The sequence below is a fragment of the Podarcis raffonei genome, chromosome 14, assembly GCF_027172205.1.
Source record: "Podarcis raffonei isolate rPodRaf1 chromosome 14, rPodRaf1.pri, whole genome shotgun sequence".
Taxonomy (NCBI): Eukaryota; Metazoa; Chordata; class Lepidosauria; order Squamata; family Lacertidae; genus Podarcis; species Podarcis raffonei.
The window spans coordinates 16831967-16845209 of NC_070615.1; the positions used below are offsets into that span (position 1 = coordinate 16831967).

The window sequence follows — 13243 nt, forward strand, 5'->3', positions numbered from 1 at the left end:
GCCAAGGAGATAATATTTCTTAGCTTGAATCAGCAGCACATGAAATTATCCTTTAAAAAAAAAGTCAGACTAATAATACTGGGTTCTAAGCCTTGCAAATTAAAGGCCTTTTGCCACCAGCAATAGCCAGCAGTTTTATGAAAGAGTTTAATACACAAAGATTTAAAGAGGGAGGGAGAGAGAGTCTCCCAAGCCACTTGGCAGCAAAGAACTCACTGAAATAAAAGCCTCAAGAGAACATCCACTGTAAAAGATTGTTCCAAAAAAGGCTGTAGCTCAGCGATAGAGAATCTGCCTTGCATATCGAAGATCCGAGGTTCAACCTTTGCCTGAAAGCCAGGAGAGCCACTGGCAGTCAGTGCAGACAGTACAGAGCAAGAGGCATCCATGGTCTGACTCAGCAGAAGGCTATGTTGCAATTACATCCCACCTTTTATCGCACTTATAGCACTTTACCAGCACAGTATAAAAATGAATCCTGCAAGCACAATGGAACGATGAACGGACACAGAATATTTTTGCATATACCTTTAAAGAAAACTCCAAACCGACAAGCAGGTTATATAGCAAATTACCTCTCTCTCACCACAAATAAAACACACAAATTAATAAGCAAATCCAGACTCAGCAATGCTATGCAATAGATCAGATCCCTCCCACCCTAATGTCTCCCACCTTCGTAGGCAAGAAGTCCTGCAAAACTGCTGTTTTCTTCTTGGAGCCAAACCCTCCTTCAAAAGGAATTCGTAAGAAATGTCAGAAAACCTCTGGGAAGAAATACGGCATTGGTATTCTGCTCAGAAAGTGTCATCCCAGATCTGTTTACCTTAACTGTGGACCATGATTCAGCTGGTGACAAGCGTCTTGCATACTGATCAATTTATTTGCAAGGCAAAATTAATGCCATTTTCTGCATTAACCACTTGCATTCTGGTGGTGGGGAAAAGTGAGGGGGGGCGGCTCTCTCGATGTGCATCAAGCTAGTTTTCCAAAAATGCAGGGACTCACAAATCCAGTTGCCAGTGTAAATGCACTGAGCCCTCTGGCAAGCGGGACACCCGGTTCCTGCAGTTCTCTACCCAATGGTACCAACTTAAAAATAAATAAATGGGGGGGCAGGTAAGCCCCACCCCACACAATCTATCACAAGACGCAGTGCACACACACCATATGAATTGAAATGCTTATCAACTTTTGGGGGCCCTGGTCCCCTCAAATGTTTTATGGGGAGGCCAAGGGACCTTGGCCTCTAAGAGTTGGCTCCTCTGCCCTTACCGCAGAGGTCTCCAATCCAGAAGTCTTTTCCAAATAGCACGAGAGAGCTTCCCTTGCTTCTTACTTTCCCCATACCTTGCACAAATCAGAAATCAGAAATGACCTTGCCTAACCCACAAGTCCTTGCTGGATGCCAGAGGACTTAAAGCTGGAAAGGGAGTTGGCGGTGACCACAGATAATGGCGGTCTAGTAAGCCAAGCCAGCAATTGTGGGCCTCTGCCAAAACTCCAGAAAGAACAGTGGTTTCCCTGATAAGAAAATAAACTCTCCCCCCGCCCCACCCCATACCTGTGCGCCTGGCATTCTGAGGAAGTTGGTGTTCTCTTCTATTGAGATTGCCAACTGTTACGTGTCCTAGACACATCTGTGGTTTCAAGTGAGCGTTGTGGGCACCAGCCCTGCTTATCATTTCTCTCTCCCCTCCTCTAGGTCAGTCCCTGTGCTGCCCAGGAGAAAGAAAAAGAGAGATGGACTTCACTTTCCCAAGGGATCTGGGTAAAAGTTGTATCCAGCAGATTTGATCTGAACCTTGAAAATGCACATCGTTGCTAAGCATTGGCCATACTGGCCAGGGCTGATAGGAGGTGGATTTCAGCCATATGTCCAAGTGTCCTTATTTTCCAGGGACAGTCCTGGTATTACCGAAGCCGTCCCGGTTTCTGATTTGATCCTGGAATGTCCCACATTTCCTTAGGATGGCCTTATTTTCATCAGAGAAATGTTGGAGGGTATGGTGGGACAGCCCCTATTTTCATCCGAAAAATGTTGAACTATATGGAGCTATGGAACCCCCAAGCCAAGGAAATAAGTAACTATACAATCTTTAGAAGACATCTGAAGGCAGCCCTGTAGAGGGACTTTTTTTAATGTTTAATGTTTTATTGTGTTTTTATATATGCTGGAAGCCACCTAGAGCGGCTGGGGCAACCCAGTCAGATGGGTGTGGTAATAATAATAAATAATAATAATATAGGACGTCCCTATTTTTATCAGAAAAATGTTGGGAGGGTATGATGTGGGGGTGGTAACCAACTGAGCTGTACTCCAGAGTAGACCTACTGAAGTTAATGGATCTAACCAAGTCATGTTCCTCAATTTCAATGGGTCTGCTCTGAGTAACATGTAGTTGATCACCATCCACAAACCACAATGACCGTACCATGTGTTATGGTTCGTCATACATTTAGCAGCATTTCTGTTCTCCGCTCTGCAGTTTTCCATGACTTAATGAAGTATTTATTGTTTCATTCATATACCAAAGACACTCAAGGTGGTGTTGTGTGTGTGTCCTCCTCCTCTCCATGTTATCTTCACAACAACGAGTGAGGTAAGTTAAGTTTCAAGGCTGAGTGGGGAGTTGAACCCTTAGCCTCTGAGGTCCTTGTCCAACACTAACGGCTACACCACACTGGCTCTCATATGCCAATTTAGCCTCTTGTTTGGGACACAACCTTCATTGCATTTGGGGAGAACACATTGTTGTTACACTATACATTTTAAAAAACAAAGAACGATACTCTTAAAGAGAGAACAATATTGGGACACACATGAATATTTTATGGAAAGCTCTAGCTGTCTTGCTGGATCAGCAAGCCAAGTGCATCTTGCTTGACACTAGAATAAATGAATCCGCCTTTTATCTGCATCTAAGGCCCTATTCATCAACATAAACAAGCTGAATCAAACTTCTGAAGTGGAATCTTTGAGTGTGTGTGTGTGTGTGTGTGTAAAAGATGATGTAGTATTCCTTACATAGCTTCATTTTGTGATGTGCATATCAAGGCCTTTTAGCTCACAAATGCGCACACAAAGGGGTTCTCCTGCCCTACAGGAAGATGAGCATGGGCCTGTTGTTTTGCCTGTAAATCACTTCTTTCCATTTAAATTAACAGGGAGACTCAAAAGGCTCTGTACACAGGAACCACCAGAGCAACGGTGCTCTTTCCTATGCAAAGAGGTTTCCCTTTTTTGTGCCTCAATACACAGGGCACCTCAGAATTTCTCTAGAATTTCAGTTGGCACAGAGTTTTTGAGCAAGCTCATCGCTGAGTATGTGGGGTAGATTTATTTCCCTTTTTCCCCTCCTTTGCCTGGTGATTTAGTTTTCCCCTCTTCCGAAATACTCAAAACCATATAGAAATTCAATTGATTATGTCATACTTAACCCATCCATAATTATCACATTGTTTTGCCTTGATTCCATTGCCACAGAAATGGCCACCAATCTTTTCTTTGAAAATCTGTGCTGATCCCTCCCATCCATTGCTGCTTATATCTTATTTTATTCATAAACAGAATCCTTCCCCCCACCCTGTATATTAAACTTTTGTTCAACACTCTAAAGTTTCCAGTGTAGGCTTACCACACATCTCTTAACCATGGCCTTTGACCAGGGATATTTGTTTTCAGGGCCCACCCTATTCCTGGGACTGCAATTTGTTTCAATTATGTTTAATGTTGAATTTTAATTGTCATAACCATTCCTTGGATCTGATGCTAAAGGGCAGGTAATAAATTGAAATTATTATGACAACAACAATAGTGATGCCTTCACAAAATCACGAGGAAGTGTGAGACTGCAGTGCCCACAATGGCCGCCATGAAAAAACAGGATGTCCCGGTTTTCCCAGGACAGTTGAGGGTTATGACATTTCAACTGCAAAGCCCCCAAGGCAGCTTACAACTCCTAACTAAAATCAATTATCTACATAAGATAACCAAGACGGAGCACAGGAGAAGACAGAGCTGAGTTTACAACAAGCAAAAATTTCATTTTAAGTTGCCTCAGCAAAAACAAAACAAAACCCCAAAAAGCAAAAGAAGCCATGCTAGTCCTTAGGAACCAAAAATCAACCGACTTAATCCAATTGTCATGCAAGTGAGCAAGCTTTCAAGTTCTCCAGAATCCTTCCTCAGGCTCGATGTTAAACAAAGTTTTGTGGGTGTGGGAGAGAACTGGCTTGATGCTGAACCCACAGAGTCTTAAGTTGGAGACAGGGAGGAGGAGAAAGCGGACCTTAAAGCCTAGCAGGCAGACATGGCGAAGGGGATTCAGAAACGACGGTGCCACCACCAAACTGGTCTTTCTGTGGTAGCCACCCAACATATTTCCAAAGATGTTATGCAGATTTTCCAGGACATTTAAGCAATTTCCACCCGGACAATGCTTATGAGGGCTGAATACTGTCTGTATGGCAACCCTGTTGTACATCTAGCCTGAAGACATACTCTGCTGATCCTGAAAGCCTGCATGCTAATTTGCAGTTACCGGTATTTAGCTAATTCTGATCAAGGTATATGATACTACAGTTTCTGCCAAGGTTCCCTACCTCTCCCTGCCACCCCACCCTTGAATAGATCAACTTTTTTCTCCTACTGAGAAAAAATTAAAGGCATGGACACATCCCGCCCCACCCCCCACCCCGCCTCCTTAATCTAAAATTGAATCCTTCCTTTGTGGATAACACATGCAACAAACCTAATCTGGGAATGGGGAGAAAATTGGCATGATGTTTCCAAGAGCACAGAGAGGGTGTTTGTGCTCTTTGCAGGAGAAACCTTGCATTGCACGCCAGGACCCTGGAGGAGTACAGCCTGCCAAATCAAGTGTATATGAGGCATGAGAGGATCTCCTATTTTCAAGCATCATTTTGCAGCCTGCATAGCAGGAACCCGCCTGGCTGGGGACAAGCGATGGAGGGGAAAGGGAAGAAAAGGGCTCAACAGAAACCCAGAGGGATCCCCCTCTGCATAGAGCTCTGTTATGTAGGAACTCGGCCCACAGAGGATGTGGTAGACTGGCAGTGGAGCACCTTTGCTCCTGCAGATGTTGCTGAACTCTCATCAGCCCTAGCAAGCATGGCCAATGGCCAAGGGTGATGGGAGTTGTAGCTCAGCAACATCTGCCAGGAGCAAAGGTGTTCCACACCTGGAAGGCACCATAACCTATGGTTACCAGATTTTTTCCAGTGAATCTGGGTACACTTTTTCTTTTCTTTTCTTTTGAAACTGAGTAGCAACAGGGAGTCAGTAGTGGGGATGGCATAGCTGTCAACTTACAGATTTGAAAATAAGGGATCAGCAGCCTCGAAAAGAAGGGATCAGCAGCCAAAATAAGGGATTTTCCGGGCACAGGCATGTTCAACTTCTGAGCCCCTCCGAGCCAAAGGCAGAAAGCCCAGCCAGCAGCCAAACAAAGCCTCAAGCGGTGATTCCCACAGTGCAGCAACCCGGCAAAGGGGATGCAGCAAGGAAAACCACCGTCACCTCTCCGCTGGAAGCGCAGAGCAAAGGCGAGTCCCCAGGCAACGCGGCCGATTTGATCGGCACAAGGCATGCAAGCTCCACCCCCCAGTCATTCTTAGACTCCTTATTGGGTGAGCAACACAGCCAAGCAACACAGTTGGAGCCTCCCTCCTCCCTAGCCGGCAGGGAGGGAGGGAGGGAGAGGAGCTGCTTCCTTTGAAACCCGGGAAATTTAAGGGACATCATCAATAAGGGACAGCAGCGGGACACGGCGCTGGGATAAGGGAGTTTCCCGCCAAATAAGGAATGGTTGACAGCTATGGGGGATGCTGAGGAAAAAGACTCTGGGCCCAAGCACACATGCATAGTGTATGAAGGTGCAAAGCCCTTCTTTTGCACCCTGTGAAACATAAATGCGCAGTTTTTTTAAAAACTGGGCAACGGCTCGCCGCCCGCCCATGACTCCCAAGCCTTCCCCGATCTCCTTCCCCCTTTGTTTTGACAGATCAAGGGAGGCTTGGGAGTCGCGGGCGGGCATTGCCCAGGAGGGGCCAGCCTGGTAGTGCAGTTGGCTCTGGCTGGCTTCAGGAGCTGCTCGCTGCCTGCTGCCGTGGCGCAGGAAAAATGCTGGCGCCATGGCAGCGAGCAGCTCCTGAAGCCAGCCAGAGCCAACTGCACTAACAGCCTGGCTCCGGACTGCTGAGGCTGCCGCGGCCACGTTTCCCGGGGACAGATCTGCAAATCCGGGGACGTCTGGTAACCCTACCATAACCTTTATACAGTGGTACCTCTGGTTGCGAATGGGATCTGTTCTGGAGGCCCGTTCGCAACCTGAAAAGAACGCAACCCGCGTCTGCGAATGAACAGGTCATGATTCTCCGCTTCTGCGCATGCACGTGACGTCATTTTGAGCGTCTGCGCATGTGCGAGCAGCGAAACCCAGAAGTAACCCTTTCCGGTACTTCTGGGTCGCCGTGGGACGCAACCTGAAAACCTACAACCTGAAGCAAACATAACATGAGGTATGACTGTACTTAGGTAAGAACATTTTTAAAAGATCCCTGCTGGGCCAGGCCAGTGGCCTGTCTAGTCCAGCATCCTGTTATCACAGTGGCCAATCAAATGTCTATGGGAATTCTGCAAGTGGAATTCTGAGTGGAAACAGCACTCTCCTCACCTGCAATTCACAGCAATTGTCATACTTTCTCCAAGAGTGGAGGCGGAACATAAGCATTGTTGCTAGTAGTCATCGAGAGCCTTAAACTCCTTCTTAAAAACAATTCCAACACAGATGCATACTCAGATACAGTGGTACCTCGGGTTACATATGCTTCAGGTTACATACTCTTCAGGTTACAGACTCCGCTAACCCAGAAATATTACCTCGGGTTAAGAACTTTGCTTCAGGATGAGAACAGAAATTGTGCTCCAGCAGCGCAGCGGCAGCAGGTGGCCCCATTAGCTAAAGTGGTGCTTCAGGTTAAGAACAGTTTCAGGTTAAGAACGGACCTCCAGAACAAATTAAGTACTTAACCCGAGGTACCACTGTAATTATTTTAAGTTAATTTAATTTATTAGTTTTATACACCACCCTTCATCATAAGATCTCAGGGTGGTTGGCAGAATACAGGATAAAAGCAAGTAAATAATTAAAAACAAAACAGCAAAACAGTAACTTTTGGCTTGGCTGGTTAGTATATTTGGGTGTTTCTGGTGCTGTTAAATCGGCATTTTCTGCATTATTTAAGTTCTTTGCAGCAGCTTCAATACTTCGATGGCATTTCTCGTTCCATTAAGGGGGCCCATATTTGCATTCAAATTTGCTTTTCACGCCCACTGGTCGGGGGCGTCTGGGTGGAAATCGAGAACAACACTTTTCAGAAGGTAGCAACACTCTTTTATTACACCTTCAGAATCTTCACTCCACTCTTTGCTCAAAGGGAACAACCTTCAGAATATGACTTCAGGGAAGGCTCTCTAGACGTCCGGTAAATACACAACACGGCCATCTAATGAAAGACATTTATTGTTTTGTGGTGTTGCAGGAGAATCCCCAGAGCCACTTGAGTCTTTCATTATTCAGCAAGGAATTTGTCATAAAGGTTAATAATAGGACTGCCACGCAATTAAATAAGTCTTGTCAAATCAATAATAAAAGAGTTTAAATTGGTCAATTAAATCTGCATAAGCTAGTATATGAGGGGGGAATTGTTCTGAAGCGGGGGAGAGACACACACAGACTTTCCAAATTCTTAGTGCGCATGTGTCTGTTGAGGAAGATGCCACAGTAGAAGTGGTGCTACCCCTGGGATGAATGCCTCTTCTGAGAGTCGCATTAAACCAGAGTGGATTTGATTTAAATCAAATCGATTTCAATCACTAGTCTGTAAGACTTGAGTTAAATCATTTTTTACAGACAGACTCATTCTTGCCGGTATAATCTTAATATTTACAACCAAATGAAGGTTTCATTTTTGGAATAATAAATTTTCAGAGTAGTTTTTACAGTTGTATCGAAAATTACTGATTTGGTTACACTATTAGAAACACATAGACAGAAAATCATGAAATTATTGTGAGGTTTAATAAGTTAACTGTTTATATTTGGACAACTTTTCTGCTGTACTTTATTGGAAGGAGAAAAATAATCATTTCCTTAGTAACAATTTACAAGATTCATTTAACTAAAACAATAACATTATAGCATATGTATCCATGTTTGTTAACTGATGTGGTTAAACAATTTAAAAAAAAACAACAACAACACCTTAGACTGAGGTATAGCGCACATGAAAAACTTAAAACAAATCCTTATTTCCTGATGAATAGCCTTTGGACTATAATGTAACTTAAATAGAAAACTATCTTTAAAAAGATTTTTCCTCCAAAAGCATTTTATTTTAAAAATCCGATTTAAATTTAAAAAATCCAGTTTTTCATTTTTTAAAAATCATTTATTTTTATCCACCCTGCATTAAACATGAAGTTGCTCATGTAGTTTGTCTCTGTATAGAAGTTGTTTTTAAAATAAGTATCTGAGGGGGAGCGGGAACAAGCTGGATCAGGACTTGCGGGGAAAGAGAGAGGCCCTTACGATACTCTCACAATCAAAATCATCCCACACCATAGGCGCCAACCTTATGGGCCACCCCCAAAGTATGTGGCTGAGCCCACCCAATCATGAGGGGCCAGGACTTCCTGAGCCTCCCCACGGCGTCGGCAGACCTCGCAGCCTCCTCCCGATGTGTGTTGACATCACACGCGTGTGTTGCACATGTGACGTCATGCGCACCTGACGAGCCCTCCAATGTCAAGCGGAACTTAGTGGCTCTGTCCTACACATTAAGAGGAAAGGTCCCATTAACAGCAATGGGAAAGGAGGCAAGCAGAGGGGGAAGATTTCAATCAGGACCACAGTGATGTCCAAAGTTTAAAGTTTCCCTCCTGTTTGGTCCCAATCCAGTTTCCCAAACAAACTATTTCCCTTTAGGAAAAAATAACTGCACAAGGGCAAACTACCGGTTGTACCAGTGCTAGTTGTACTCAGTGTAGACCCATTGAAATTAATGATCTCAAGGTAGCTGTGTTTATAACCCTCAATGGATCTACTATGAGTAGGGTTAGCGTTGGATAGTCCTCTGTGAGAAACATCACGTACAGCTTTGCCATCAGCTGGTGTCTTCCAACAGCCTATCCTGTTCTCACATATTCAGCCCTCAGTTTTGAGGACCCAAATATTTTCAAACATAAAGCCAAAATAACTCTCCTTCCAGAAGAACAATAGCAAGCCTAGGGCCAATGACTTTTCTACAGAATATGGCTGCCTGCCTGAATGTCTTAATCCTGTGCTGCCAGCCACGGCAGAGCTCAGTGGAAAGAGTAACCAGCCCACCAGCCAAGTCTCAGGGGGGTACTTTCCTGGAGGCAGAGTCCATATACAAGGTCCAGTCCAGTGCTAAGGTCAGGAGTATCTCAGTTCACGTAGTCAGATGATCCAGGGATCAAGAAACCTGAGGGTCCAAGGTCACACGAATCAAGGAGCAGCAAGGTCTTGGTCAGGAACGACAAATGTTGTTTCCAGCAACTCACTGAGGCTGGAAACCCTGCTTCAGATGGAATCACTTCACCTTCTGCTCCTTCAGGCTGCTGTTCAACAGGTGAAGCCGACTCCTGGCCCATTAAACTGAATATTTTGCAATACAGTGGTACCTCGGTTTTCGAACGTCTCAGAAGTCGAACGTTTCGGTTTCCGAATGACAGAAACCCGGAAGTAACTGCTTTGGTTTTCAAACACTTTTTGGAAGTCAAACGTGCCACACGGCTTCCGTATGGAGTTTTCCGGAAGTAAATGCTTCGATTTTTGAATGCTTCAGAAGTCAAACAGTCTTCCAGAATGGATTATATTCGAAAACCGAGGTACCACTGTACTGATTCCAATTGCTGAAACAGGGCGCTTTTGGCAAGACTGCCCATTCATTCCAGTAAAAATAATTGTATTACTTGGATAGGTATTTTGTCTAATTGTGATACAACGCATTTGAACACTGCATCGCAGGAGGCTATCTTAAAACAAAACAGACCACTGGGCCATGTAAGCCTGTATTGCAACGCTCTGACTGGCAGGAGCAATCTACCATATTTTTCGCCCTATAGGATGCACCGGCTCATAGGACGCACCTAGTTTTTTGGGGGGAAAATAAAGGGGGGGAAATGTATTTTTCCCCCCCCAGCCGCGGGGCTGGGGCGGGGGAAGCCCAAGCTTTTAAAAACGCACCTACCGTAGTTTTTAGAGGAGAAAAGGATATCTGCCCGAAGTGCGGGGCGCTCTGCTTCAGCGCGCCCCACGCTCCGGGCAGCAGGCTGCTATCCGCAGCCTAGGGAGCCCTGCGGGAACTCCCACAGGCTCCCCAGGCTTGCTGATAGCTTCCTGAAGCCTGGAGAGCGAGAAAGCCTGCATTCGCCCCATAGGACGCACACAGATTTCCCCTTCATTTTTGGATGGGAAAAAGTGCATCCCATAGGGCGAAAAATACGGTAGGTTTCTCATGCTGAAGTTTCCCACTGTACCTGCTACCTAAGCATGTTCACTGGAAAATGCTCTGAGCTATGGCTCCCAAAATTTATTTCCCACCCCAATTTTCTGGAAATGATTCTGGCTGCATTCAAAAAGAGGCTTTCCCTTTCCAAAAGGCATAAAGAGAGCACTTTTATAGAGGCCTTAAAAGCATCCGAGTGTAAATAAGGTGCTACAGGCAAGCTAAATACTCATCTATAAATCAACAGAACAGGCCCTTCCCTCCCCCATTTCTGTTTGCAGAATGGACAAAAAAAAAAGCAAACCAGCCTTTTCACATGCAAAACAAGAGCAAAGGACAAACCAAAAAAACCACACACAAAAACACCACAGGCTGTCAGATTTGGCAATTTCATTCTTCTAACTACCACTCCACACAAAAAAATCCTAGATAATGACATGCCGAAAGAACTCAACGTTTTCAAGTGAGCTTTGGCGAAAAGATGCGAAGAAAGTTGTGTGCAAAGAACGAATGAATGCTAGTTCCAGTGAAAGAAAGAAGATTTGACAAGGAAATGGGAGGAATTTGGCAGAATTGTATTGCACTGTAACTTGTTTTGGGATACCTCATGGGAAGATATTCATAAACAAATATAATTTGTATACCTTGGGGTGTATGCATATAAGTCCTACACAAAGTATTTTATTTTATTTATTGCATTTCTATCCCACCTTTTTCTTCCAGGGAGCTCAAGGTGGATACAAGGTTCTTCCCCTCATTTAATCCCCATAACGGCCCTACCTGTGAGGTAGGTCAGGCTGAGAGTGAGGCCCAAGGGTACCCAGTGAGCATCACGGCTAAGTGGGAATTTGAACCCTGGTCTCCTAGGTTCCAGTCTGACATTCTAACCACTACACCACACTGGCTCAATGTACACCCATTGAAATAAATGAGCCTAAACTGCCCACGTCCATTCACTTTAATGGGCATATTCTGAGTAGAACTAGCACTGAATACCACCCATTATAAAAACAAAACATTATTTGACACAAGCTTGAAACACATTTGGATGCTATTATTTTAGTTCTGTCTTGAATCCCACCTCAGCCTACCACATACCAGTCGACATTTTGAGGCGAGGAGGCCTAAGATTGGTTTTTCTTCTTTTTGCAAGAGTAGCCTTCGTGGCTACTGACTATTTGTGAGGTAACAAACTTTGCCTCAAGGGCCAAACCCTATCTGCTGACTTCGGTGTTTACTGTTACATGAGTGATGTATCCACGAAACAAAGAGGTAAAAGCATTTTCGCAAGCTGAACCAAGTTATTCAGAGTCAGCAGCGCTTTTAAGGTCAACCAACTTTCTCCGGGAATCGAGGAGCACTCTCACATTAGCAACGCCAATGATTGTTCTGGAATCCTAAATGAGGATCTAACAGAAAACAGAATTAATCCTGGCTCGTGTCCATTGGCTCTTATTGCGCCAAGGACCATAGAAGGTGCCTTTTTCAATAAACCCCACAAAATGTGAGGGGGCCATTAGTCTGTAGCAGGCAGCTGCTCCTTCTACTGTGTGCTCTGGAACCGTTTTCCAGTGGCTAAATGGCCATAGTGATTGGTCACAAGTAAAAACATGTGGAAAGGACTATATAATGCCATGGCAGAGCATGTTGGGGTTTTTGTGTTGTTGTTGTTGTTTTGCATGCAGAAAGACCCAAGTTCAATTCCTGAGTTAAAAGTCAACCAGGAAAAACTTTTCCTTGCCTGCAACCCTAGGGAGCCACTGCCAGTCAAGAGTATACAATTCTAGGTTGCAGCGTTCATCTCGCTTTCAGGCCGAGGGAGCCATCGTTTGTCCATGTTAAATAGTGGGTAGACATAGAAGACGACACAGCGGTTTCTCCAAAGCAGCTCTTTATTTGTAAGCTGGAACAGAACTGAACAGCAAACAGCTCAGCCAGCCTGCTTTTATAGGCAGCTGGCTGTCAACATTGTAGCAACAACAACCCAGGGTTTCCCGCCTAAAGTAACTGACGTGGACCTGAGTGAAAACTATATACAGTGGTACCTCGGGTTAAGTACTTAATTTGTTCCGGAGGTCCGTATTTAACCTGAAACTGTTCTTAACCTGAAGCACCACTTTAGCTAACGGGGCCTCCTGCTGCTGTTTCTGTTCTCATCCTGAAGCAAAGTTCTTAACCTAAAGCACTATTTCTGGGTTAGCAGAGTCTTTAACCTGAAGCGTATGTAACCTGAAGTGTATGTAACCTGAGGTATCACTGTACACGATACTCCTGGTGGCCAGGGTGAGAACTTCAATACATAACAGTCCACAGACAGCTTTCCGGGTCGTGGCCAGCAAGACTAAATCACTTCTGGCACAACGGAACACAGTGACAGAAACCAGAGCGCACGGGAAATGCCATTTACCTTCCCACCACAGCAGTACCTATTTATCTACTTGCACTGGCGTGCTTTCGAACTGCTAGGTTGGCAGGAGCTGGGACAGAGCAATGGGAGCTCACTCTGCCGTAGGGATTCGAACCGCTGACCTTCTGATAGGCAAGCCCAAGAGATTCAGTTGTTTAGACCACAGTGCCACCCCTGTCCCTCTGGATGTTGATGGACAACAACTCCCATCATCCTCAGCTAGCATGGCCAACTAGGTGATCATTTCATTTATTTTATTGCATTTGTAGATTGTCTTTC

At 44.9% G+C, this 13243-nt stretch overlaps 1 protein-coding gene across 4 annotated transcripts in view; it reads right to left on the bottom strand.

Moving 5' to 3' along the window:
- Positions 1 to 13243, bottom strand: part of ARNT2 (aryl hydrocarbon receptor nuclear translocator 2) — a 153275-nt gene that overhangs the window by 124405 nt on the left and 15627 nt on the right. The window contains exon 1 of one of the 4 annotated variants that reach the window (XM_053365473.1): positions 676 to 771. The exons of the other annotated variants lie outside the window; for them this stretch is intronic. The gene's annotated coding sequence lies outside the window, so the exon portion shown is untranslated. Of the gene's footprint in view, positions 1 to 675; positions 772 to 13243 lie in introns of those variants that run through there. 4 annotated transcript variants of the gene reach the window in all.